The sequence below is a fragment of the Osmia bicornis genome, chromosome 2 (assembly GCF_907164935.1).
Source record: "Osmia bicornis bicornis chromosome 2, iOsmBic2.1, whole genome shotgun sequence".
NCBI lineage: Eukaryota > Metazoa > Arthropoda > Insecta > Hymenoptera > Megachilidae > Osmia > Osmia bicornis.
The window spans coordinates 10,953,666-10,979,136 of record NC_060217.1 but is presented as its reverse complement, the minus strand read 5'-3'; the positions used below and the strand labels follow the sequence as shown (position 1 = coordinate 10,979,136).

The window sequence follows — 25,471 nt, the reverse complement described above, 5'->3', positions numbered from 1 at the left end:
GCAACTCTTGCCATCCGCTTTGCGGACCGTCTCTGTTATTTGCCGAGCTATCATCGGGAGAAGTTTCGCGGAGGCAGCTCTCGGCCCGGGTACGAGATTGCTAGCCTTCCGCGCGGCGTAATTACCAAAAATCAAGCAAAACGACCGAAAAGCCATCACTGGCTTCGACGGTGTTTCTGCAATTTTGGCGCGGGGCCATTGACACGCGCGCGACCTCACGGTTTGCCTTTCGTTTTAAAGTCGATGGACTTTTCCGTTGTTGTCACGCTTGCAATTGAAAACAATGAAAGGGTTACAAAAATTAGAAACGAAATACTTTTAGAGCACTTTTCTTTATTAATATTGTATGGATGGTAAAATATTTTGCCATTATTCGGAATCATGGAAATATTAATAATCATAATGCAGAAGACTGTAAGAAAGATATTTGAGAATATGTATCAGAGAACACAGTTCATACCATGCTACACACTTTAGTATTATAGTTACAACTTTACAGCTTAACTGCAATTGGAAGTGTTATACTGAAGGTACTCGTAAAATTTTACATGCAGAATTTCATAAAAGTTTCAACAATTCTCAGATACTTGGACCATACTGTTCTCAGACTTATTTCAAAGGAAAGCAAAGTAGTTGCAGAGATAAATTTCCTTCCGAAGCTTTAAAAATGTTTTTAACCATTAACACTAGAACTACCGACGTTTGATGTGCACTTATTTATAAATTAAAAATAATTTTGAAAATTAAATACATTTGTATACATTTCCAGCAATATACATTTCAACAAAAATGATAAAATTTATAATTTAAAATAAAAAACTTGCGATCAGTCACACTGATTGGTTTGGTAGTTCTAGTGCTAAACTTACTCTTCTCTTAATTATTAACAGAATATCAAATATTTCTTAGTTAAAATTATTAACTGATAAAAAGAAAAATCCTTCTATAAAAATATTATACTCCATATTTTCTTTTAATATCACCACCTGCTCGTACTATTTACACGACACCCTGTATACTCGTACTTGCAGCGAAAGAGAAGGTGGCAAAGCGTAGTGCACGAGCAGCAAGCGTGAAAGAGAGAGAATTAGCAAGGAACAGAAAGAGAAACTTTGGTGTACAATGCACCAAGAGGGGAGAGGGAAGAGAGAGCCCTTCATCCTTGAAAAAGGTTTCGGCTTAGCCTTTTGCCACCCCCTCCTGACCTCTGTGCAGCCCCTCCTCGGACGAATTTCCTAACGTTTGCCACCCGCTGCGCCCCTTCTTCTTGCTTTACGGACAATGCTTGTCCGACCGTTCACCGGCGACAATCGCACGGAAATCGTGACGGTTTTACCATCGCTGGAAATCCATGCCGAATCTACAGGGCTGTATTCATCCGGCTACGTTTTTCTCTATCTGCCTTTCCGCATCTTTCACGTATTCCCTCTTTCTCTCACCTGGTTCACCTTGTCGCGACGTTGCACCCACTAGCAATCGCGATAGGGTGCCCTTTCGTTAGCAAAAAATGAAGCTTTTCTTCACTCGAATGCAGTGAACGATTTTAATTTAATTATTCTGTAATTTTTCTTTAAATTAATTTCAAACAGTAAATAATTAAATTAAGATTCAATGAATGAAATTGAAAATAAATAATGAAGAATAGGGCTGATGCTACTGCATAGACAAAGTTCAGGAAATATAATTCATCGACATGTTTTTCGTTTTAAAAATCAAACCGAAGTTACCAGCACGGCATCCTCCCGTTCGTAAATATTAATTCGCGTCCAAGCCATATCCGACGGAACACAAAACGCGAATCCTTCGCGTTTCCCCATCGGAATTGACTCTGTTACACGAAAGCACGTTTCCGGGGGTAGATGGTGGCAAACAAATCCAGGGATCGTGGCACTCCTGGGACACGGTCCCTTATTCGCGTCCGTATAGGCGACGATTCCACTTCCCTCTTGATTCTTTTTCTTTTCCTCTCTCTCTCTTCTAGAATACAAACCTCGTTGATTCTGGACACGGTATAAATAATTCTTTAAACGAGATCCCAATGAATCAGCTTCAAAGGAAACTTGTCGTAGGGACGCGACAGCTTCGAGGTGAATTCGAAACTTCCAGGGAAATTGCAATTTTCTTTTTCTTCTAAAAAAAAGGCATTCACCTTGAAAGTTTAATTTTGTTGAAAGCTATCTTAGAAATTTTAAATTTCATTCACCGCTTCTATCCAGAAGTGGATTAGGATTTCTGGGACCCCCAGGGCCGTGGTCGATGAACTTGGTGCAAAAATTGAAATTTATTCTAAATAAAATTAAATATTATTTAATTATAAATAAAAAGGAAACCTGTAAAAAAATTTCATTTATAACAAAATGGTCTATGAAACCTACTTCTTTCATTATAATTCTCAAATTATTTATACACAGGTTATAATAGTAACCCTTCGCTGACAATAATTCAGAATATCAACTGATGACCTATGATGGCCACGCAAGGGCAGAAGGGCTTCGTAATAACGCGACGACGATAATGAGAAAGGAAGACGCTTCGTCGTGGCGGGCTAATAAAAATAAATCACCGCGACGGGGCACAGCACGTGGTTGTGGTAATCGCGATTTCGGGAAAGCCCCGTCACCGCAACTGCGGGAAAACTGGCCGCAATAAAAGCGAACGGGAAGCCAGGAACAGAGAGAACAACGGGAACGAAGTGACGCGAGGCTCGAAGGGTAGAATCAGGCCGGGAGAGAAGAAAGACGGAAAGAACATAGAGATAGCGTTGAACCGAGAAAGATATTCCATGCACAGTGGTTGCACGTGTTGTTGGTCGAAAATGCGTCCTTGTCGAGGACGAGGGCGAAGGAGGGTACACAATGCTCGGTTGACGATGGTAAAAGGCTTGGAGGGGTAGGTCGCAGTGTGGTCGGAGGTGGCGAACGCCATTTTTCTCGGCCCGTGCGTGCAGAAATATGCCTGCATCGTCGCAATTAGTTGCACCAGCGGGGAAAGAAAAAGAAGAACGTCGAATGGGCGAACGGACGAGCAGGAAGCTGCTGTTAATCTTAGCGGCTCGTAATGGCGGGAAGTAACGCCTCTTGGCGGGAAAAGAGTGCGCTCGGTCGCATCGTAAAAAAAATTTCCACTGTATCAGAGAGGAGATAAATCGTGGACGGTCCCGTCCGGAGGGCGGTTAACGTTGTTTAAACGTGAATTACGATGGAGTAATTAGACGTTGAAGCGTCTTGATTGAATGCGGCCGTCGTTGATGCAATTTTTGTGCAATTCTCTTTGGAGAAAAGAGCGGATGACGCGAAGCAAAGAAATATTTCGTAACTAAACGATGCACAAAGTGAATGTACCATTTGTGGATATTTGAAGGTTTTTCGTACCGTTCGCTAATACATTATTGACCAGCAAATGCTTTCTAACGGTGTAAATTGTAAAAAGTCTTGAAACAAGAAGCGATTTATTAAGACAATGGCTGCATTATTGTTAGGAGAGATTTTGTAGATTATTACGGGAATTCCTTGCTTGGGAAAATCCCAATTAGACCGGCTGAACGCCAGTCGATGCTAATGTTCAACGATTTCGAAAATGGTCGCCAGAGCGCAAAGAAAATCTGGATCGGGACTCGATGAACTGAGCTCTAATCCCCGTTGTCACCTGAACAAACACCGTCCATTCGTGGCTGTCTTGTCAAAGAAGACTAATGATTCGATGGTATTTCACCGGGCTTTGCGTAAAACTAGTTCGGGGAAATTTGAAAGAAACTCGAGAAACGAAACGCTTGAGTAACCACGGACTTTGAGAATTCTTTGCTCGACACTGATCAATCTTCCGAGTATTCTATTGTCATGGAATTAAATCGAATTCTACGATACAATGATAATACACCGTGGATTGTAATTCGTGGTACAAGAATTATCTTACTTAATTATTTTATTTAAAGTATTTATTCTAATATCGATGCTGAAGATAATGCTTTGAGAAAAATTCCTTCTGTGAATAAATTGTTGAAAAAAATTTTTGTATTCCTTATTCATTATCGTTGGACCATGAAATATTCCATTCTTTGACATAGAATCTTCTTATTGATATAGTGTCGCGACACTGACAAAGACAATCACATTGATTTTTAGATAGGTTCTTTTTTCAAAGAATAACTTTTCAATGAAATTTTATTATTCTCGAGTTTCGTCTTATTTCGAGCCACAGGATCTGGCTGACCTCACTCGTATCGCAAACTATTGGCCACGTATACAAAGTTGTTCGATTACAAACGACTGGAAGCATCGAGCTGCAACAGCACGGTTTTAGAATGCAAATTTTCAAGTAACGGTGTGTAGCTATGGTCGAGTACGTAAGCTCGCAGAATTATCCAACGTAGGAAGAGTCCAGGCCTGTGAAGGTGGTGGCGGACGTAGTGTGTGGCTATCGATCACTGGTCCACCCCTGTGGGCGATGGTCTCCTCCTAGCGAATTCTCTCTTCGTCTGACCAACCATCTCCCTTTTCTCTCTTACTTTCGATCTCCTCTTCCCTCGACGGGAAGCTCCTCTTATCCTCATCCCCTCGAGTTACACCGAATTTACCTAACGTAGGCGCGGTAGGTAGCCCCTCTTCCTCTTGTTCCTCTATCCATCTCGCTTCCTCCATCCATCCGTCTCATCTCTTCCGTTCTCTTGCCCTCTCTGTGTGTTGGCTGCTTCACTCCCCTGGTGCCAACGTCTCCATAGCCCTGGACCCTTTGAGAGCTCTCCTCGAGGAGGCCTAGAGAGGCTGGTGGGAGAGAGATGCCTCGAACGAGGGAGTAAAGAGAAAAGACGAAGGCGGGTGAGGCGAGGTGAAAAGGGTAGAGTGCGAGAGAGAGAGGGACGTAGCTTGTTATGGACGTGATGGACCCTCCGTTCGTCGTACATCTGGGCAAGTAGAGCGGGCAGAAAGGGGAAAGAGAAGCTTTTAGAGCTTGGAATATTCACGAGGCCGTGGCTTGGACAAGCGAAACACATCCCTCGATATCAGCTTCTTTCGACGTCACGCCCTGAAATCAAATCGGCCGAACCGAACACCCCGCGATAAGTTGATTCTTCGTCTCCTCGAGTGTTTTTCTTCCATAGAGTTCTAGAAATATTATTTTCTTAAATTTATTCAGAATAAAATTCGGCGATTCGTTTGAAATTTTTGGAATTTGTGCCAGACTCAAAGGGGACGTTCGATAATTGCCAGGTCATCTTAAAGCAAGTGTATAGTTGAACCGCGTTTAGGCGAATGTTTGAACTTCGGGGAGGGTGGTGTGCAGAACTTGCGCGTTCTCGGACGCCTTTTGATTTCGTATTCAGGGTACGTTGTCCTCCGCGGCGCTGAGCATTGCCTACCAGCAGGAATACAGGGTCCTGGAAGGACTTCCTCAGCAATCAGCGATGGTCCGCAGCCGGTGTTTGTCTTCGCGCGTGATTGGCGCCTTGCTTTGCCGCTTCTGTTTGGTCCAACGTCAAGGTGCCTCGGCATCCCCGACTGCTCGAATGTTTATTGACATTTAACTTCGGTAACGAGCGTACGCAGAGTTAACATCGTTACGGAATTATCATGGAAAATGTGTTCTCTTCGTCGAAGACGTGTGCTTCTATCAAGAAACTAATATTTTATTAACCTTTTACTAGGAGGACAAATTAATTTGATATTTCTAAATTTTCAAGAAATTTTTGAATTATTCCCTTTCGCAATGCTATTAGAATTAGTTTCATTTTCATTTTTCATTATTTCATAGAATTTAACCATATTATAAAGAATTCTTTTACTTATCTAATTAGAAATACTCGTGTTAATTTTTTGGAGTTAATGCAAAGGTAAAATACAATAGTATCAAAGAACGTTACATCTTTTGCATGTAAATCACTAGAAATCCCTTAAAATAATTCCTCGAAAATTAAGGTATATAATTATTTTATAGAATGTTCTACGAATTTACACCATTTTTGCACATAGACGGTTTTACTTACATATTTTGCTATCCGTGAAGAAACCATGGAAAATCATTTTGCAAAGAGCAGAATGATACTCCAGCTTTCGAGATACGGTGTTAAACTAAATAGGTGAAAAATTGACTAACAATACTTTTGCATTAAACGGCTCAAATAATGAAATATTTGAAAAAAGGAAGGAATATCTAATGGTTGTTTATTACAGAAACGAACCACCTCGCCTTGAAATTGAATACTTATCTTCTGTAACCTAACCCAGTAATATGCAATAATTCTCATATATTAAGGTCTCTCCTTCAACATCCTTTTCCCTAGGGAAGGGCAGCGTGCCCGGTACTGTACACGTGTCAGCTAGGTCAGAAACAGTACAGCGTGCTAATAAAAACGCGCAAATCATAAGAACCTTAACAAAATTCCGTCGGTCCATGTGTTACAGAATTTATGGATTCCCTTCGGTAGGTCCAGGCGCAATTCACGAACGCGTGAGAATTTTCCTCTTTGTACACCATCGGCGCATGTGCGTACGCCTTTAGCTATGTACACGCGTACGTGTGTGTGTGTGTGTGTGTGTGTAGGATGCGTGCGCGCGTGTGATATGAGGTCCTGTAGGAATTCACTGGCGGGCGTAAATTCTCTCTGCCTCTCCCTCTCGCTGCCCCTTCGCCATCTAGTCGTTGGCTCCCCTTGGTCGGACTCTAAAGTCCACCCCCTTAGCTGGTCGCCAGCCACCCCATATCTCTCGCTCTTTTTCCTTCGTCGAGCTCCCTGTCTCGCGTGGACGTGCCGTTTTCTCTGACCATCGTCGCTGCCGCCTCCAGCGACAACATTCTGCAGCCGGACGACGAGGGTGGCCACCCCTTGCGGGAGAACGGGCCGAGGACAGTGACGCTCAAGCTCGAGTAACCGATCCTCTGTCGCGATAAGGAAAGTTTCTTTTTTTATCACGCTCTTTTTTTTTTCTCAACCCCCTCGCACGACATTACTTCGGCCTTATTGCGCTTAATCGCTCGACGCGCGGGGGGCGATGAAAAGTGCACGTTTGCCGCGAACGAAGAAGGTGCCGAGGGACCGGTTCGATGGGCATTCGACGTGGGTGGATTATTCTTTGCCGTTCTTCGCCCGATTAATCTGCCCTTTGATTACTTTCTTATCAAATCTTGCGTCGTCGAGGCTGTATTTGCGTCTTTAATCGAGAGGACGGTGAGAAATGTAGCTTGAAGTGAAAGGGTTGTGGCGAACGTAGAGGATTTATCGTAGCTTAAATCACGGTTTGGATCGGAGAAGTCGAGATTCTATCGGTTAACCCTCGTGCGAACGATCTGAATACCGATTTCTATATTTTAAAAGAAAAACTGATCTAATAAATTCTTAATTTCCAATCTTCAATAATGATATCTCTTATAATAAATTTCTATATGCAATTCGCAATAAAGTGTGAAGGATATCTCGATTCGAAGGTACGATTATCCGAATAACAGTCACTCCCACGTTTCGTTCCGCTTGATCGCTAGCAGCTATCAGTTCCAAAGATTCTCTAAATTACAATCTTAATGCAAATAAACCGAGAATATAATGGTGCCACCTTATCAGTGCTTACAGATTCTACGCACGTAAGCACGGAGAACATCCTGAGCTCGGTAAGTGGCGTATGGAGATATCCAAAGGGGGTTGGATAGCTGGAATGGTTCGCGAGGGTGCCGGCGAAGGGTGGTAGCGTGGCAGAGAGAAGGGTGAAGCAGGTGGATGGATACAGAGGACGGAAGACGACACGGTGAAGGAGAGAGAGAGAGGGGGATGATCAGAGTCAGGGAAGATAAAAGCAAAGAGTGAGAGTGAAGGTAAGAGCAGCGAAAGGGAGGGAGAAAGAGGGGGAATTAGATAGGGTCGAGAAACGTGGACCTGGAAGATGGTTCTACGGACCATCCTTTCTTCACTTCCTGTTTTCACTCGACTCTTTTCTATCCTTGATACCCTTTCTCTCAGCCTGCATTCAAAATACGTCGATACTACTTACGAGGGATATTTCTTGTCGCGGCGCATGGAGAAAACGCGACGTTCTTCAAGTTATTTATAAGATCGAAATATCGGTTGCGAGGGAAGATTGAAACTCTTTACACCCTTCGTTTATGGTGATTTTTAAAACGCCAAGCATACATATTATAAATTACAAAATTACATAATTTTTATATCAATCGAATAACGAATAATTAAAGATAAAACATAGGGGATGGTTTACATTTTAATATTACTTTAGTAGATTTGCCAAATTTTAAAGAATATTTTAATTATAATCAAGTACAGGGTCGTAAATGACTCAACCATCGGATTAAGACCTTTCTTTCGGTGAATAAATGGTGAAAATGATATCCGAACCGCGGAATCGTTGATCTTTCGGCAATTATCAGCAGGAGAATTCGAACGGAGAAGAACGGCCCGTCGTTCGAAGGACGCCTCCGCTCGCGGGTTAATTCCACGCTTGAGCGACAGCCGACTAATTTTTGCTCGGGGCCAATTCTGGCCGCGTCCTTGGGCTCGCTCTTGCCGGTTTAATAATGCAACACGCCACTGTGTCAGTGTGCCAATCCTTCCAGCAGCAACCGTGACAACTGACAAGTCGCTATAGCACGTCCTTTCCGCTTGGAACTTTTATTGGGGATGCTGGACGATATTTCGTTGGACGTTGCTCATTTTCGTCGGTGAAATGAGCTCTCTCGGACGAGATTTTGAGGGCGGGATCTTTTTAAAAGTACCCCGGCCACGTGAATTATTCGTGGGTCGACCGTAGGATATTTCGTTCTCTTGTTTTACTGTGCCAGTCCATTAGGGATCAGATTTTTTATTCAGCACAAGTTTGAGATTTAGTTAATTGAACTGCAATTTAGATTTGTGTGAAATATACATGGTAAAGCGTCTGGATAACTTGTACATTTTTTACGAAATTAATTAAAACGTTTAAAATTAATTTTATTTGATTTTGAGGGAGATTTTACTGAAACGTAGAATTTTTGTAGGTAGAGAAGATACGAGGGTCAATAATGGTTCTTTCTTTATATACATATACTGAATAGAAAAAGTATTAAAATATAATATTAAAGAATTCAATGGTTTGTGAAATATCTCAAGAACTATTGATTTTTTAACACAATACTTTAATGTTTTGAGAACCATGAATTTTGTAATTAAATATTTTTTACCAATAGTCTGATTATTATTCTGCTAAGTACTTAAATCTCAAAATCATGTTTATGATAAAAAATGAATTAATAGGATGAAATTTGATCATCTTGCATTTAATATCTCAGATCTTGGCATTGATAGTCTAGAGATAATTATCGTGTATAATAGTTGTTTCTTTTTTGTTGCAATTCAGCCTTCATGGGTATAAATTACAGATGATTGAACTTTCAAGTTGAATCATTGATTAGTCGATTTTGGTTCCTGCTTTTTTGTAAAATTAGGCATGGTTCGGTATCGCCAGTATTACAATGGTGTCTGTAACACTCTTGCAACTAAGTACCTAAATTATTCACTCGGTCTTCAAGTAAAGTTTTTTGAAGTTTGTCAGAAGACATTGCAATACTAGTTTTGAAACATTTATTTGGTTGTTGGATAGTTAGATTGTAATTAGAAGATGGTTTTTGTTTCGACGTGACATTTTTGATCAAGGTAAGACTGGGAAGCAGAGATTGCAAAGAAATGGAATTTATAATTAGAATCTAAGAAATGAACAGGAAACATCCAATAAATATTTCAATACCCATTTTTATTTTATAAAAATACATAGTTTTAATTTCAGTATTTACAGAGTAAGGAAATTTTACGATTTTCATTACAAAATAAGAAAAAAAATCTTTACTTGTTTAAACTCTAAAAAATTGCAGTTACGTCGTAATTAATGCATCTCTTCTTTAACATCTTTTGCCGCTACAATCTGAATTTATTTATCTCACTATCAAGGTCCCTAGTAAAGTAGACTTAAGTCTCCGTTGTTTGACCAAGACAAAGGAAACGTTCATTAAGAAAACGCCATTAGGAATGAACTTCTTTGTCTTCTTCTTCCTCTCTCTCTCTTCTATCTGTTCTTCACTCTCGTCCAACTAATCTGCCAAGTGAAAATGAAAGTGTCTTCGTATTAGGCAAATGTAGTTCCACCTTGATGACTACATCCTCGCACTTCCTCCACTTGTTGTTTATAGACCATTGTACATGTTTAATTATTTTCAAATATTTTTAGAAGTGTTTTAATATCCACGATTGTTATTGAATATTTAATATAGGGTAACATTGCTGTTTATACACCATTGTACATTTTTAATGGTTTTTCAATATTTTTACAAGTTTTTTAACATCCATAATTATTATTTAATATTTCTATCCATGATAAGTACAAACGAAGGTATCATAGAGTAACAGTTGTTGACCTCTATACAATGATTCACAATAAAATATAATTGTATTTGGAACAAAAAAATATTTGGGCTATTTAAATATTATAATATTCCCTACTTTTTTAAAAACAGAATCAATTATTATATAGAGGTTAACACCTGTTTATGTTACCCCACAGAATAAATATAAAATTTTACAAAATTTTTTATTTTTGATGACGAAAAGTGATGCATAAAGGTTCATCATCAGCACAAGAAACAAAAGGTAACACGAAACACCTTTAGTCTTCTTCTGGATATCTACGAAGCCAGTATCTTTATCGTACTCCTGAAATATATATTTACATGGTTGCAATAAACTTGAACAAACTGCTGGACGCTCGTTACCCAGTTTACAACGTCGATTATCGACAGCTTTAATGGTTCGAGCTGAGAAATATTCTGTTTCTGGTCTGCGAGCGAACGGGTAAGAAAGATAAAGAAAAAAAAATGAGGAGGAAAGAGAAGATGAAGAAGGTGAAAGAAGACGGATAAAGAGATATCAACGCGGATTTTCTCGGTATCCCGCTAGCAGCGGGAAGTGCTCGTACCTCGATCCGGCCCGTCTCAAGGATGGAAGGATCCTCTGCAGATATTCACCTTCGAATCCTGAAGAAACGAGAGAAGCACCGAGAACCGAACTCGATCGCCATAATTTACGACGTCGACGTACCGGGAGAACCTTATCGCGCGATTCTGATCAGCGGCAAGAGAGACTTCGACCCCGCGATACAAAAAACCGTTCGGGATCTCGTCGAGGTCGTTACTCGAACTCGCCGAGTAATGAGGGACTATCGAAACCGAAGGCAAAGACGCGAGATTCGAGCTTTGCACGTGTTCCCTGGCCCTGATCACTCATTAGTTAACAGCGTGATCGAGAAACGTACCCTGGGGAACCATCGGGCACTAAACTGGAACGATGCTGCATCTTTTTTCTTATGAAGGTTTATTGATAATATTTCTTGTAATAGGATCTATAAAATGATCGTTATTTCATGAGGAAGTGTAGAATGGAACTGTAAATTAAATTTATTATTTCAATCATTTATTGGATAGAGCTTGTGAAAAAATTTTACACTTTTAGAGCCTTTTTTATTATATTTGGATTTTTGTTAATTTTATTTGTAGATAACAAAGATTATTTTTTTAATTATTTTATTATTGGTAAATCTGGAAAAGTCAGGACTGAATTAAAATTTAAATTCGGCACTGGGAAAAGTTCGAATATCATTGTTTCCATTTGAAATTAATTTATTGGAAAATTTAATCTCCGCTCTGCTCGTTCGTTTACTACAGTTCGTTACATCAAACGATGAAAAATGAGATGAAAAATTGATTCTACAACTCAACTTCGTCTCTGCTAAACGGAGAACGTTCAGAGATCGAAGCATAAACTGCGATATCAGTGAAACTTCTCCCTCGTCGTTTTTATAACCGATCAAACGTCAATCCACTTGTTCTTCGCGTATCACGGAAATCGTTTGAGCAGCTCGATTTCCATGGAAAGCGGAAGTTTCAAGCTTGTTTGTTGCGCGAGGCAGAAATTTAGAGATCATTCGTTAACGCTCAGCCTGGCGTTCTCCCCTCGTTTTCAATGATCGATCATCCGTCCTGTTCGCAAAGAGGGAAAAAATCGAGGACAGGTGAGACTTTCCTCTGCTTTAGTTTCGCTCGTCTACCTGGCTGTTATTCCTTCGCCGAGCAAGTGTGCTGGCAGTTTTTCGAGAAACTATTTGGCGAAACGCAGCGTGTCGATGTTCCCAGCAGGAGACTGTCGGAACTCTACGAGTAACGCAAGAAGCGGACACGCCTCTTTCCCTCTTTAACAGATCTCGCTTGCAGATATCCCCGACCTGGTTAAATTCATTTTCAGGGACCTCGTGTAATTAACGTCTTCTTCCATTTGTCTTCCACCGTGGTCGTTAGGGTAGCTGGAAAAACACATTTCTACTCGGCTGCGATTTCTTTTCTTCCACCGTCCTCTCTTACGTTCCATTGTTACAGTATCAATCTTCAATTGTTAACGATTTCGTTCGAAAATATTTGCGGACTCTCAATTTTCTGTTTCATTTCATTAGGCATTCTGAGGGGTTGAAAACGAAGAAAATTTCAAATTCAAGAAATTTCTAAATTTGGAGTTTCGAAGCAATTGTTTTATAACAACTCCTCCTTCGTGTTTCGAAATTACAAAACAACGAGTTGGTATCGTTTTTCAAATTAATTATAGTCTCAATGAAAGCGAGCGAGAAACGAAGCTTTGTGTCTTTTGTTATTTATCGACTGGCTACATGTCATCCGGCAGCAAGGTGTAATTAACGTGCCAGACTAATTCGGCTCCATTGTCGGAACGGACCAGCCTCGGCCAAAGATAGATAATTTCCGTGTTTTGTTGTGCCCTTTTTTTTTTTTCTCAACCGTCCACCGGCCCACGGGGGTGGAGCAACGTGGACTGACGTTGACTGACGTTCAACAGACGTTTCCCATTATTTTGAATAGTAGAAAATCGACGAATCTTCGTATAGCAACGCGTCGCTAGTGAATACGGCACCGTGTTCCACGAAACATTTTGAATCCGTGAAATGCAAGACTTTCGTCGTGTGTACACTAATATTTTCTCGGAAATCCGTGAGAAGATTGAAATGGCATGGGGAGACGAATTCTACGTGTCGGTCAGCGTTTGAACGCACGTCATGCCCGAAACTCGAGGAATGCTAATTTCCTCTGGCCATATTTCGTTTTCACTTGGACCAATCATGCATTCCGTTAAGGAGACTCTCCAATGAATAATACACGCGAACGAACGATTTCCTGCAATCATGACAGTGGAAAAAAAAGTAAGGACAATTACAGGGTGAATGCACTAAAAATTACAAAAATAAAATACATCATTATTAACAAAAGAAATATTAATTCTAGAAGGGAGGGGGCTCACCAATATATTATTATAAAAAATATTAAAAATACATTATCCCCTTTATCCCAAAACTTTCCAAAAATTATTTACTTTCACCTATGTCGGACCATGGAGAGAGTCCAACTTCGCTATTCAAAGGGCAGGGGAGAAAGCGTTAGAATTGTTAACATACTATTCTCGGTTTTTCTAGAATTAAAAATCATAAAAATTCTACCGATAAAATATATTTATACAAAAATAAACCTCTTACCCCATAATACATCCTCACTTTATCAAACATGACACAAAACAGTAATAAACTGTTGTTTATGTACCGAATATGGAAATAAGCTGTTCGATAAGTATCTCAACATTATAAATTTTCTCGGATAAAGCATTTACAAAACGCTGGAAATATTATCAGTAGCATCGCGTTCGTTGTTTCAAGATCTCATACGTGAAGATTCTCGTTCTCGACGACACTCGGATCGCTTTCAAAGAGGATCAAGGCTACCATTTATTTTTCAGAAGTGTTTCTAACAGTTCGCAATCTTTACAGCGAATCTACGGGACACACTTGTCGAGGGAGAAACGCTAGAGAATTGGTTCGTTTCTTTTTCACCCCTTCAGCCACGGTTTCTTTCTTCCTTTTTTTTCTTCTTTCTTTCCACGAAATAAACTCGAAGCCACGCTTCCGTTGATGGTGAAGCAAGAGGATTCTAGGCAGTACATATATTTCTTCTATTGTCTAGCCCGGGAGTTTCCTATTGTTTCTAGAAATTTATCGCTTCACGGGAAGTTTGGCCACGCAGAAGCGGGTGCTTTCATCTTGAGCCAAACGACGGCCAGAGAGACGGAGATGGCGCGTGTATTCGTTAAGCAAAAGAGTGGGAAGGGATATCGATTCAAAGCGATGGCGATAATTAGTACTTCTACAAAATTATTTATGCCTGAAATAAATCAGGGGAAAGCTTAATTGCTTCCCTCTTTGCGCGCCGTTAGAACGCCGCGCGTGCGATCTCTGAGCTGTTCACCTTTTTTATTTTCATCTTTTTTCTTTTGCGGCTCTTTTTTGGAATGTCAGTGAGATTTCTGTTGAGAATTTATTGATTGTTGATTCCAAACTATTGAGCCTTTTTTGAGCCTTTTGAAAAGAGGTTTTTGCTTGTTCCTTTCTAGGACATTGTAAAATTATCATAATCCAATTGAAATTTTTGCATTACTGAGAATTTTAATATAAAATAATTAAATTATTTTAAACGTGGTTGTTTTATTACTTGTTCGAATCTATAGAAAAAAGAGCTGAAAATTATAATTTGAAATAATTGATAAACAAATGAATAGTTACATTTAACATTTCTCAATTCGAAGGTGTATTATACTGCAGGGAGAATTAATCATAGAAGTTGAGTTGAAAGCTCATAAAAGAACCCATTAGAAGCCATCTGAAGATGAGAAAAAACATAATCAGTTACTAAAGACACTCGTCAGCTCACTTATTCGAATCTTTACTCGAATAAAAAATATTCGTTCTCAGTGATAGCTTTTTAATAACTGGCCTGTGTTTCGTGCAATCAATCATCCCTTACGAATCTTCCAAATAACACAATAAATTAACACAAACTACAATTTCCAATTGTTAAGGAAAAAAGTGTACTCGAAAGACATTTAGATAGCTGTGTAATTTTGTAATATTTTAAATAACATTTAATATTAACAATTTTATTGGTCACTCTGTATTTACAAAGGTTCATTACATGATACAAGATAATTGCAGATAATTATCTCACTGATTTTAATCACAAAATAATTGTTGCCACATTTTTAAATTAATGTAATTGCCCTATAGTCCACCACCAAATTAAAGAAGGGGGTGGAACAGTGAATTTTGGATACAAAGGAACGATTTTATTCCAAAAACTGTATGGAAGATCAGGGTTTCGTGGCACAGTTGGTTCTAGCAGTGACGATGGAGAATTTCAAAAGCATTCGCTGTTGAGGGAGGAGCGGGGCGAGGAAAGAAGTGGATAAGGAGCTATGGAAGCTTAGAACGGCAGCGAGAGGAGGGGATGAAGGCTTTGGCAACAGGTTTCACCCCCGTGGAAAAGCCGCCATCTTTCGTTCGTACGTGCTTTTCGAAAAACGTTCGTTCGCTTTTCCAGCGACCGAGAGAAACGGTCTTGTTCGTCTTCTTTTTTCTCTCTTTTCTTCTCCCGGTCCTCTCTGGCTCGTTTTCTCCTTTGTTTCTTTCTTTGTCTCTGTCTGCGAGATGGTGGATGAACGAGAGAAGACTCGTTTCGGTGTTTTGCGGGAAACCGGTTTCTTTCCTACGTTAAATTACAAGACGTCTCCTCAAGTTTTCTTCCACCCTGGCTCGTTATTTCTTCGTCTCTCGAAGTTTATTGAAGGCAAACGTTTTATTTACATTGTAGCCCGGCTTACGTTTGAAATCGAAAGTCCGCCGATGGGGGTGCTTAAACGTCGAGCAACATTTTAATATCGTAACTTTCGAAGAAACGCAAAGTGTCTCTTTACTTCTCACCCCGTTCGACTCGATCGCTTCTCCTCTCCGCTTCATTCGCGCGCTTTTTTACTCGCTTCTTGCGGGATAACACGCCGTGGCCACTGCAGGATTTCACGGGACACCACGATGGAGGAATGTGACGCTTCCAGGGGGAAAAAGGTGCGTTCAAATCGTTTGGCAACGATTTAGTATACGTTACTTGGAAAATAAATTCGCTCTCATAAGGAAGATATTGAAAATATTACTATGGTGAAAAAGATACAAAGTAAGAGATAATTATTATTTATTAATAATATTTCTTTTTACTTAGTTTCTAACAAATGTTGTACAAATTGAAATTCATAAATTAAAATAATTCCCAGCAGTGAGTGACTTATATTATGGAACACCTTGTATATTAACTCAAATAAGCTAAAAAATGAAGGAAAGCGTGAATTGGTTTCACAGACAAAGATCTATTAATACAAGAATAGATAACAAACTGTTTTGCCGTCGATCGCGAGGACCACCCGTCCGGTTCTTTTTTTGCAGCCAGCAGGGTGGCGACACAGGACGCACCCCTTTGAACGATTTTTTGGAAAAACCAGTCGAAAGGACGAAACTTCGCGAAAGGTGGCAGCAAGAGTAAAGAAGAAAAAAGAAAAAAAGAAAGAATAGTGAATCGATGCCGACGTCATGGAAGCCTCTGTTACAAGGTCGTAACTCAGCCACTTTAGAGTTTCTCGGTTCGTGGCACGCCATTAGGTATCCTCTTCAGAAAAATAAATCTTCCCTTCTTGGAATTCCACGTAGACGTCGAAAACCTAGTCGTAGGGCCTAGTACGTAGTCGACACCCCCGCGTCGAGGAAAATGGACTCGTCCAGTAGGGGTGGCCACCATGAACCATCCCCTCCTTTCCTCTTCGCTCCCCTTCTTCTTCGAAGCGATCGTTTTTGCTCCGATTCTGGTGAAACATCATCCATTCTCAATTTTGTTCAGTTAAAAATGCTGGACACATATTTCCTTTTTATCGTCAGTACTTTAGAATACTTAAAAAATTGTTAAATAATTTATTTCTAGAAAATGTGAATTAATTAGATATTAATGATGCAATTGTGAAAGGGTTAATTGAATAGAACTCAGAACCTAATTTTCACCACTAAACGAAAAAATCCTTCATAAATAAAATAAAATTTTCCAAATATCTAATACTCCATCGGAAGCCGATAAGACAGAAAATAAGCTTCGTCTTTCGTTCAGAGGAAGACAGAAAGAATGGTGAAGAAAGGGAAAGAAAACAATTGGAATCCGGCTGCGTAGCTGTCATCAAAGAGCATCCCGTCACGATTGCGAGTCACGAAGAGAAGACTGAACGAATGCACGTTAAAAGAGCCGGAAGAGATGAGCGAGCGATAGGAGAAGGAAGAAAGCACCGGTAATCGTGGTCCTCCAGCGAACCGTTTCGCGAGAAGAATCCGAGTGGACGTCTCGACAAAAGGTAGAAGCACTCTTCGATCTCCGCTGTGTACTGGGAAATTCGAAAAATAGCTTCTTCCCCTTCCATCTCCCCGTCGTTCTTCTTCTCCTTCGCCGCGTCGTTTCACCTTCGACAGGATCACGAAGCGAATTTTCGAGCTGCTACGCGAACTTTCGTGCCGGTGAATGGACGTGGAACGCATACAATCGACGCATTGTGGCGTTCGTTTGGGAGAGCGGCGAGCACGATGCACCTACAGGAATAATATTTACTTCCGGTCGCCAGGCATCCGGCCTTCTCTCGAAACGTTCCTCCCGATGGTAACACGAGACTCGAGCGATTTTTCCATCGTTCTTTCGCGACGGGGTGTTGCGAAGAGGAGGCGGTGGCGGACGAAGAAAGGGGAAAAGAAATTGCCGTTTTTTTATTTCCCCCCATTCAGTCGGCGACAACGTGGATTCGGAAATTATACGTTCGTCGTTTAATCGAATTCGAGGAATGGCGGGTTAGCAACGCGCGCCGCAAATTATGCGACGATGAGTTTGCTTTTTCTTCCGCAGGGGTCGAACCCTTTTCCTTCGCCCTGCGGTATGCCCACGGGGCGCAACTGTTGCGTTTCCTTTTACCAAATTGATCGAGAAAAATTCGTCGACTTGGATTTCGGGGAAGGTTTGTAATTTAATCGCGCTGCGGAGACTTGAATGCTGGTTCAAGGAATGAATGACTGCGACTTTGAAGTTGCATTCTAGGGTCCTGGCAATTTGGGCGTAATTTTAAATTCTATTGATCCCTTTGACTGTGCTGGGTGGGCCAAGTAGTGTTGCAAACTGTTTTATCCAAAACCACAGCAGATATTTTTTGAATTAAATGAGATAAAGGGGTTGATCATTTAGACACCTGTTATGAACAATATTGTAAATTTGTTACGGTATTTGGCAACTATAACACAAATATTAAAAATTTATAATTTTATTTATTGAAAGTAAAAATAAAGATCAAATATATTTCTATAGCCTGAATGCTCGATCATAATCAATATCAATCACCAAATCAAACATTATCATTAAATATAAATCAATTTTCTGCAAACATTTGTTTCGCAGAAACAGAGAAAACGGTCTCGAAAGTAAAATCGACCTCGATTTCGCATCGCCGCGATAATTAGGCAACCTTGATCGGACAGGCCAATCAGAATTCGCGATGAGGAAGAAGGAAAGAAAAGGCGAATCATGGAAATACGAAAAAGTAAGAGAGATACAATATGTCCGGGGTCGAGTAATGCCCATTTACTGTTGTCTGTTGCAAAAAGCATTGATGATCCCTCGAGGCACAAAGAGCAGCAATGATAGAGAGCAAGCAACGGATAAATGCAAGCCAGTTGCAAAACGTTGCGGCCCATGAAGAGGCATTGCAGCCGCTCGCAAATTACTGCGCGAGGTAATCATAATACGATCGTAATGCAACGCGAATGACTTGATTTCGAGCGTGAGCCTGTCCGTTGCAAGATAAGTCACGGCCATTACGCGAAATTAGCGATTATCAGACGGTAATTCGTAATTATTGCTCGTCGTAAGATAGATTCGAGAGGACCGCGCGGGATAACGTTGAAGAATCGGGGAAGAAACGGCGAGCGGTGCTCCGCGCCGGGAATTTCAACGAGGAAACAAGCGAGAAGCGTGACGATCAAGCATTCGCCATGATAAATCGCAGATACGTATATACACTATCGGTCAAAAGTATGAGACCACTTATTTATATTGATAAATGAAATTCATTTATAAAAAGTGGCTGGAAATAATTGAATTTTCTTAGTGCTTAAACCTCGGATGGCGAACCATGAAGAGAGCCGTAATTTTTATTTTTTATTATTTCTAAATTTTACACTGTTCCTTTTAAAATTATTTTTCTAATATATGAAATCCTTTCGTTTAAAAATTAAACATTTAATTTTAAATTAATATGTTTTGTAAATTGGTTCAAGGGTTCGAGGGTTAATTACTTTTATTTAGTATCTTATAAAAAATCTTTCCTTCCTAAAAATTATTTCTATAAATAAAAATAGTGACCATATATTTTGTACCCACCTCGGTAAATTAAATATTATTTTATATAACTCATATGATAAAATTTAAATTTGAATAAGATGATCTTATACTTTTGGTAGGTAGTGTATGTATGCATCGCTGCGGTGTAATTTATCTGAAGACAAAGGGGTCGAAGGATCTCTTCGATGGTCTTATTGATATTGAAACTTCAATTGTTTCTAGTTGAAAGATATTGATACGAACGAGTTGCATGCATGTATTTTTCGTTTTGAAAAAAATTCTTATGAAAGAATTGAATTGTTAGACGTTGTGTGTACAGAACAAAGTTAGCAAGAAATTAGTCATATCGTCAAACAGATATAGATAAGTTTCAATTTTCAATTTTAAATCCTATTGATAAGCTGGGTTATCACCTTCTGCCATTAAACATTAATTATTTTATAAACAATTTCCATTATTTCTTCGATTATCTTTTCTCTGATTCTTCATTAAAATTTCAAATAAATTTACAATACAGTACACAGAAATATGATCTGTGAATTATGTTCTCCCTGGTTTGTCAAAGGCAGTCCAAAATTGGATAGTTACGAAAATACGATATTCTTGGAAAAACAGAGGAAAATAAGAAAAAGCGGGCCAGCAAAAGCGAACATAAATTGTAGTCACCACGTGTTGTTTGTGGGCGAACGTTTTCGGACCGGTTAGTAGGATAGGCCAAGCTGAAGAAAACGAGAAGAAAGATCTTCTGGAAGGAAACGAGAGGGCAAAAGAATTGAAAGAAAGAAGCGGAGACCTTGGATGGCCTGCGTGCACCTATACAAACAGGGCCGGCTGAAAAGCAAATATTTTGTTGTGATGCAAGAATTCACAACATTAATGGGAACCCTCAAAGTGCAGCATAGCGGGACGATTAGAGTGCGTGAAAAATGAAGTTCCATTTTTTTTTTCTTTCTTTCAGCCATCTTAACAATAACAGCATTTCTGAGAGAAGAGAAAAAGGAACAGCATAAAAAAAGATGTTCAATTTCAGCATTTCTTTTCTCTGTTTCTATTTAGAGTAAAATAAATCACGCGAAAGATGAAATTTTCAAAATCGTTCTAACTTTCATATTTTTAACGCCTTGACTTTTATAAATAATAATTTTTGTCAATATTTTATTCGAAACTTCTTCAATTCAATTTGCTCCAATTTCTAAATAAATAACCAAAGTGAATTTCTATTCAAAGCTGTTCAATTTTTTGTTTTCTCGTTCACTTGGTTCTGGTGTATTGAACGACCTTTTTTATAAGCGTTCCGTGTGTTTCGCGTGGGAAAAGAAGCCGGGAAAATGGAAATTTAAGACGTACAAGGCAGACGAGAATGTCGTTGTTTGCCTTCTGAGAAATTTTGAAAGATGACAAAGCTCGATACAATCTAATCGATCGAGGAATGCGCTTAGTACGAACTGGTTTCGAATATTCATTAGACGGTCCGACTGATTTCGTGGCGATTTTAATTACCGGCCCCTGTAGGCTTAATTAATTTGGCCGATGGTTCGACAACGATTAAAACTGCATCGTTTTGTAACACGCATATACTAGCGATACGAAGAAAGGATTCTGCAATGTTCCGATACATTCGTAAATTCTTTTCATAAATATGGATGGTAATGTTTCCTTGTTTCCATTGGAAATTCGTTCATACTAATTTATAGCATTCGAGTAACTGTGAATATATCGTTGCATTTAGGAAATTTGTGTTAAATTAATAGCTTTCTCTTTTGCTAGCAATGTCTTTTTATTGTAGAAAGAAATTTGTTCATTTTAAATTTCGTTTAAATAATTTATAATTCATATTAGAGCTAACAAATTTTGCTTCCATTAAAAATAAAATATTTTATATAATAAATAACGTAGCCAAATATGCAAAGACTGGATAATGCACGTGTTATGAGTGCAAAATGCATAGTGCATAGAAAAGTGCATGGTGCATAGAAAAGTGCATTCAGTTTATGTATCACTTAAATGAAAAACGTTATCTACTATCAACATAAATTAAACGTACAAGTGAAAATCCTGAACGAAGCATGCGTTAAGAATGAAAAATGCATAGAAAACGGTGTTATCAGAGTATCAAGGAACACGTAAACGCGGAGTCTCACTAATTTCCCGGCAGCCGTTAATTAAATAAAACGGTAGAGAATAGCAGCGCGTAGCAAAGCAGAGGCTAACTTGCCGAAATGATTCTGTTCTCATGGGGTGCCGGCTCGTTTAACAAAGCAGGACTTATTCGGTTTACTGCACCCGTAGTAAATGCACCGAGGGCGCCGGTGTAACCTGTTGCTGGCCGCATCGGTGTAAAGATGTCGTAAATGTGCGGTAATAACGCGAAATGCGCACGGCGGAGTGTCGTTAGGCGGTTTCAAGCACACCGTACAGAGTCGGGGGACGCTTATACGACCATTACCATTTTTATTGTGCCGCTTACCGGGTGACGTTTGTTCAAAGGGCGTCGATTATCGTACGAATTGCCATACCGTGAGTAACCAACGCTCGATGGAGTTATCAAAGCCTCCTTTAGACGGGACAAACAAAAGTCGCTTGTTTGATGTTTCTGCTTTGCTGAACCCGGGAAAAAGTCGGCGTGGATTTTCATGGTGCAATGATGAAGGGAATTTTACGAGCGGGATGTAATGAAGATGATACGCCAGGTTAAGTGGTGTTATATTAAAACGAACGATTTTGAAGAGCCGGTGCCTATTAATTTATCAAGACACTTGATTAAGTAATTTCAAAGCTTTTCATATATCAGAAGTATACATAAAATTAATTGAAAATCATCTTGAAACCTGCAATAAATAATTGCTGCCATAAAATAGTTAATATATTCTTTCTATTATTATTCTGTTGTACTAATATCTGACACTTAGAAATTACTGAAAATAATTGCACCCTATAAAAGGGTAGTTAAAAACGAATTGATCGGAATGCAGAAAAGCAAATGACAAAAAATATTTCATATTTATTATAAAAATAATAACACGTTGATTAAGCAATTATAGAATAAGTTTACAACAGCATTTACAATTTTACAGCACCTTGCTTATTCCTCTCAGATGTAATTAAAGCACATTTATACCCTTCTTTCGTGTCGTTCGTATTTAGTTTTCTCTTCTGTATGGCCCCTCGTAAACATACCATTTAACGGATCAAACGTTTCATCGAACTGCAACGATATTTGCCCATAGCTTTTACAATTGTGATTCGATGTGAAACATATTTGACAGGACGCTCGTGAAGCTGTCCGAGCGACTTCTTTAGAAATTCGTGTAGTCATACTAAGATTTTAATCGCCGTTGGCTACGACTGACTCAGTCAGATGGAACTCGACCCATGGAACGTGAGATCCCGTGAAACTCACGGTGCATGTTTGCATTCCGAAAACCCATGCCGGGACACTCCCACAAAACTTGAAAAAATCGAGCAATAATTAAAGAAAATCTATAAACTCGGAACCGCTTGATTCTGTATTTTAAATTTTATTTTATTTTATTTTATTGTCACATCCCTCTATACGGATGACATTAACTATGTGTATTAGCAAAGTAATAAAAAGAACCGTAAACATTATTAAGGGTATGCAAAAGTTTGCACCGTTTCTAAAGAAATTTTATTCGTCAGAATATTTTCCATTCGTTCAAAGGATTACTTAAAAATACGAGGCTTTAAAAAGCAACGTACCTAAGATATTGAAAATAGAAAAGTATATTTTGAAATACGATTAATAAACGAAAGTATAGTTCATTCGACAGCCATAATATCCGCGCAGTTTGCGAACGGTCTGTTTTCGGCGAAAACAAGCTTCTCCGTCGGAGAGAACGTCGTTTTAAAATTAACCATCGCCATGAAAACAGCTCTCGTCTTCTCTATATTAATATGCGCACCGCAACGGCTACGATTCTTTTCTTCTTTCATCGATAATAAAGTGAAATTTAAAGCTTCGATAAAACCGAACGGTCGAAAATAATCCCCGACGAGTGGGTCGTGTCGCGAACATCCCGCTCTTGGCAAGTTCATCGAGGCTAGAAAATTTTCGCCGACGTAGAACAAAGAAGAATAAACCGGGGAAGGAGGAGGAAGAAATTTGAAGATTACAAGGCTGAAGGGAAGAAGTGGACGGTAGCAGAAGAAGTTGAAGAAGCAGAGAAATCTGCAAAAGGTGCCGCGTGCACGCGGGGAACGCATTATGTATGCGATCAAAGAGGGCAAGATACGCGAGTACACGAAGAACATGTGGGACAATGCCTGTCACCTCATTCACGTCAAGTGAGCTCGAGGACTACCAACTTCAGCCCTGAGTCGTTCCGTAGTGGCAGAAGAAGAACCTGGTCGTAGGATCAAATTGCATCTCGATTCGTGCATCGACTTTTCTTTTTTAACCCTCGCCTTCTCTTCTTCCTTCTCCTCTTCCGAATCCCTCTTGCCTCTTCTTCTTCTTCTTTTCGATCGCCACCGACAGTTTATCTTGGCTTTAACAGAGAGACCGGAGAAGTCGCGAAAAGAGTTGGTCAAACGTAGAAATCTACCGGAAGATCGCGCGAATCGAGATTCCCGAGAGTGTCGTGTTGATTCCCTGGTGATTCACGAGGATTGCACCTCCGTTTCCGGTAGAATCTCTACGTTCCTTGGTGTCCCATCGTATGGTCAGTTGCGACGAGTGATGGTTTCGTGGATTGGTGACTTGTGTTGGATGTTATTTGAGGATGCAATGAGATGATCTTTGATTTCTGGAGCTCATACGACTCTTTTATTATTAGTGGCTATCATAGGTACTCAGAAAATTCACACGTCCAATTCTATTAGCTTCTACTAGCGTATAATTAATTTTATTAAGTATAATGGAAAAATATTTATAATGGTCAGTAATCCTCGGATGGCGGACCATGGAGAGATCCCGAATTTTAATTTAATTTTCAAGAGTTTGAAATAAAACTCTTTTATTTGAAAATTATATTGTACATTTGACTTTAGGTCAATATCCTTGTATATTTTATAATCTTGGGTCTCGATTGACTCAAGCTCCGCTCTTCAAGGATTAATATAATAATTTCAAAATGATCATTTTGAATTGCAACTGTTTAATTTTACACCAAAACAATTTCGACACTATTAAATTACAAATTGTTTGAACATCGAAGTAGCTTATATTCATAGGAAATTCGTTTTCACGTCACCAATATCCCTCACAAAAACGGGATTCATATTGAAAGGAAAGTGCATTCGATTGCATTCAGAGTCGAAGATGAACCCCACCTCCGAAAGTCGTAATTCCCTTATTCCCCTATTCCCTCATTCCGGTTTAGTGGAATCCCAAAGGTTTGCCAGTTTCACGTACCGAGGTTCCACCACGAAATTCGATTTTTTTTTTCTTCCTTTCCTTTCCTCCCTTGCTTTCATATATTTTTCTCTCGTTCCGCCAGCAGGTGGGGAACTCACCATAAATTGAAACGCTTCCCCGAAACATTTTTATTCCTGCAGTTTCGTTTGTGATTACGTAACGTATTACACAATGAATTTTTACGTAAATTCAGAGTTCTATGCAAAATTGCAAATCTATTCGGCAAACAATAAATTGTGTGTACAATTTTTATTTCAGTTATCTTTTTACAATTTTATTCTCCAATTAAATTCCACGTTAATAGATGTTTAAATTGTATTTCTCGCATCTGTTACTTCGACCCTATCTTTCATACCATTCTCAAGATTCATCCCCTTAATTAAACATATTTAACGCGCGATTCACGCGGCATGTCAAGCAGGATCGATAACTCTCGATTCGAGGGAAAGATAGATCGCGGCTGCGTTAGATTTCGATTATCTTTCTTCGAGCTGCTTTCGTTCACCTTGCACTTTTTTCTTCCTCTACAAGGAACGAGTGTACCGGGCACGCCGTGAGTCGAAACACGTTCCTGGAACGCCTATTCATCGTGCCGGATTTTTCGACGATCCAGAAGCAAACAAGAACGCGAATCCCTCCAATCAGCTTCGCTTCAGATTTCCAGTTCGTCGCGGGCCGATGGTTGTTGTTGCTTTTACAGCCGGTCATTTCTACCCGATGGGTTCATTAACAAAGATATCGCAACGAAAATCCCTCAATTTCGAGCTGGATTTCTTGCAGTGAAAA

At 39.6% G+C, this 25,471-nt stretch overlaps 1 long non-coding RNA gene across 2 annotated transcripts in view; it reads left to right on the top strand.

Moving 5' to 3' along the window:
- LOC114871463 overlaps positions 1–25,471 on the top strand; it is a 66,014-nt gene that overhangs the window by 9,708 nt on the left and 30,835 nt on the right. For both annotated transcript variants that reach the window (XR_006830504.1, XR_003788579.2), the window contains exon 2: positions 7,553–7,800. This is a non-coding gene — a long non-coding RNA (uncharacterized LOC114871463). The remainder of the gene's footprint in view (positions 1–7,552; positions 7,801–25,471) is intronic.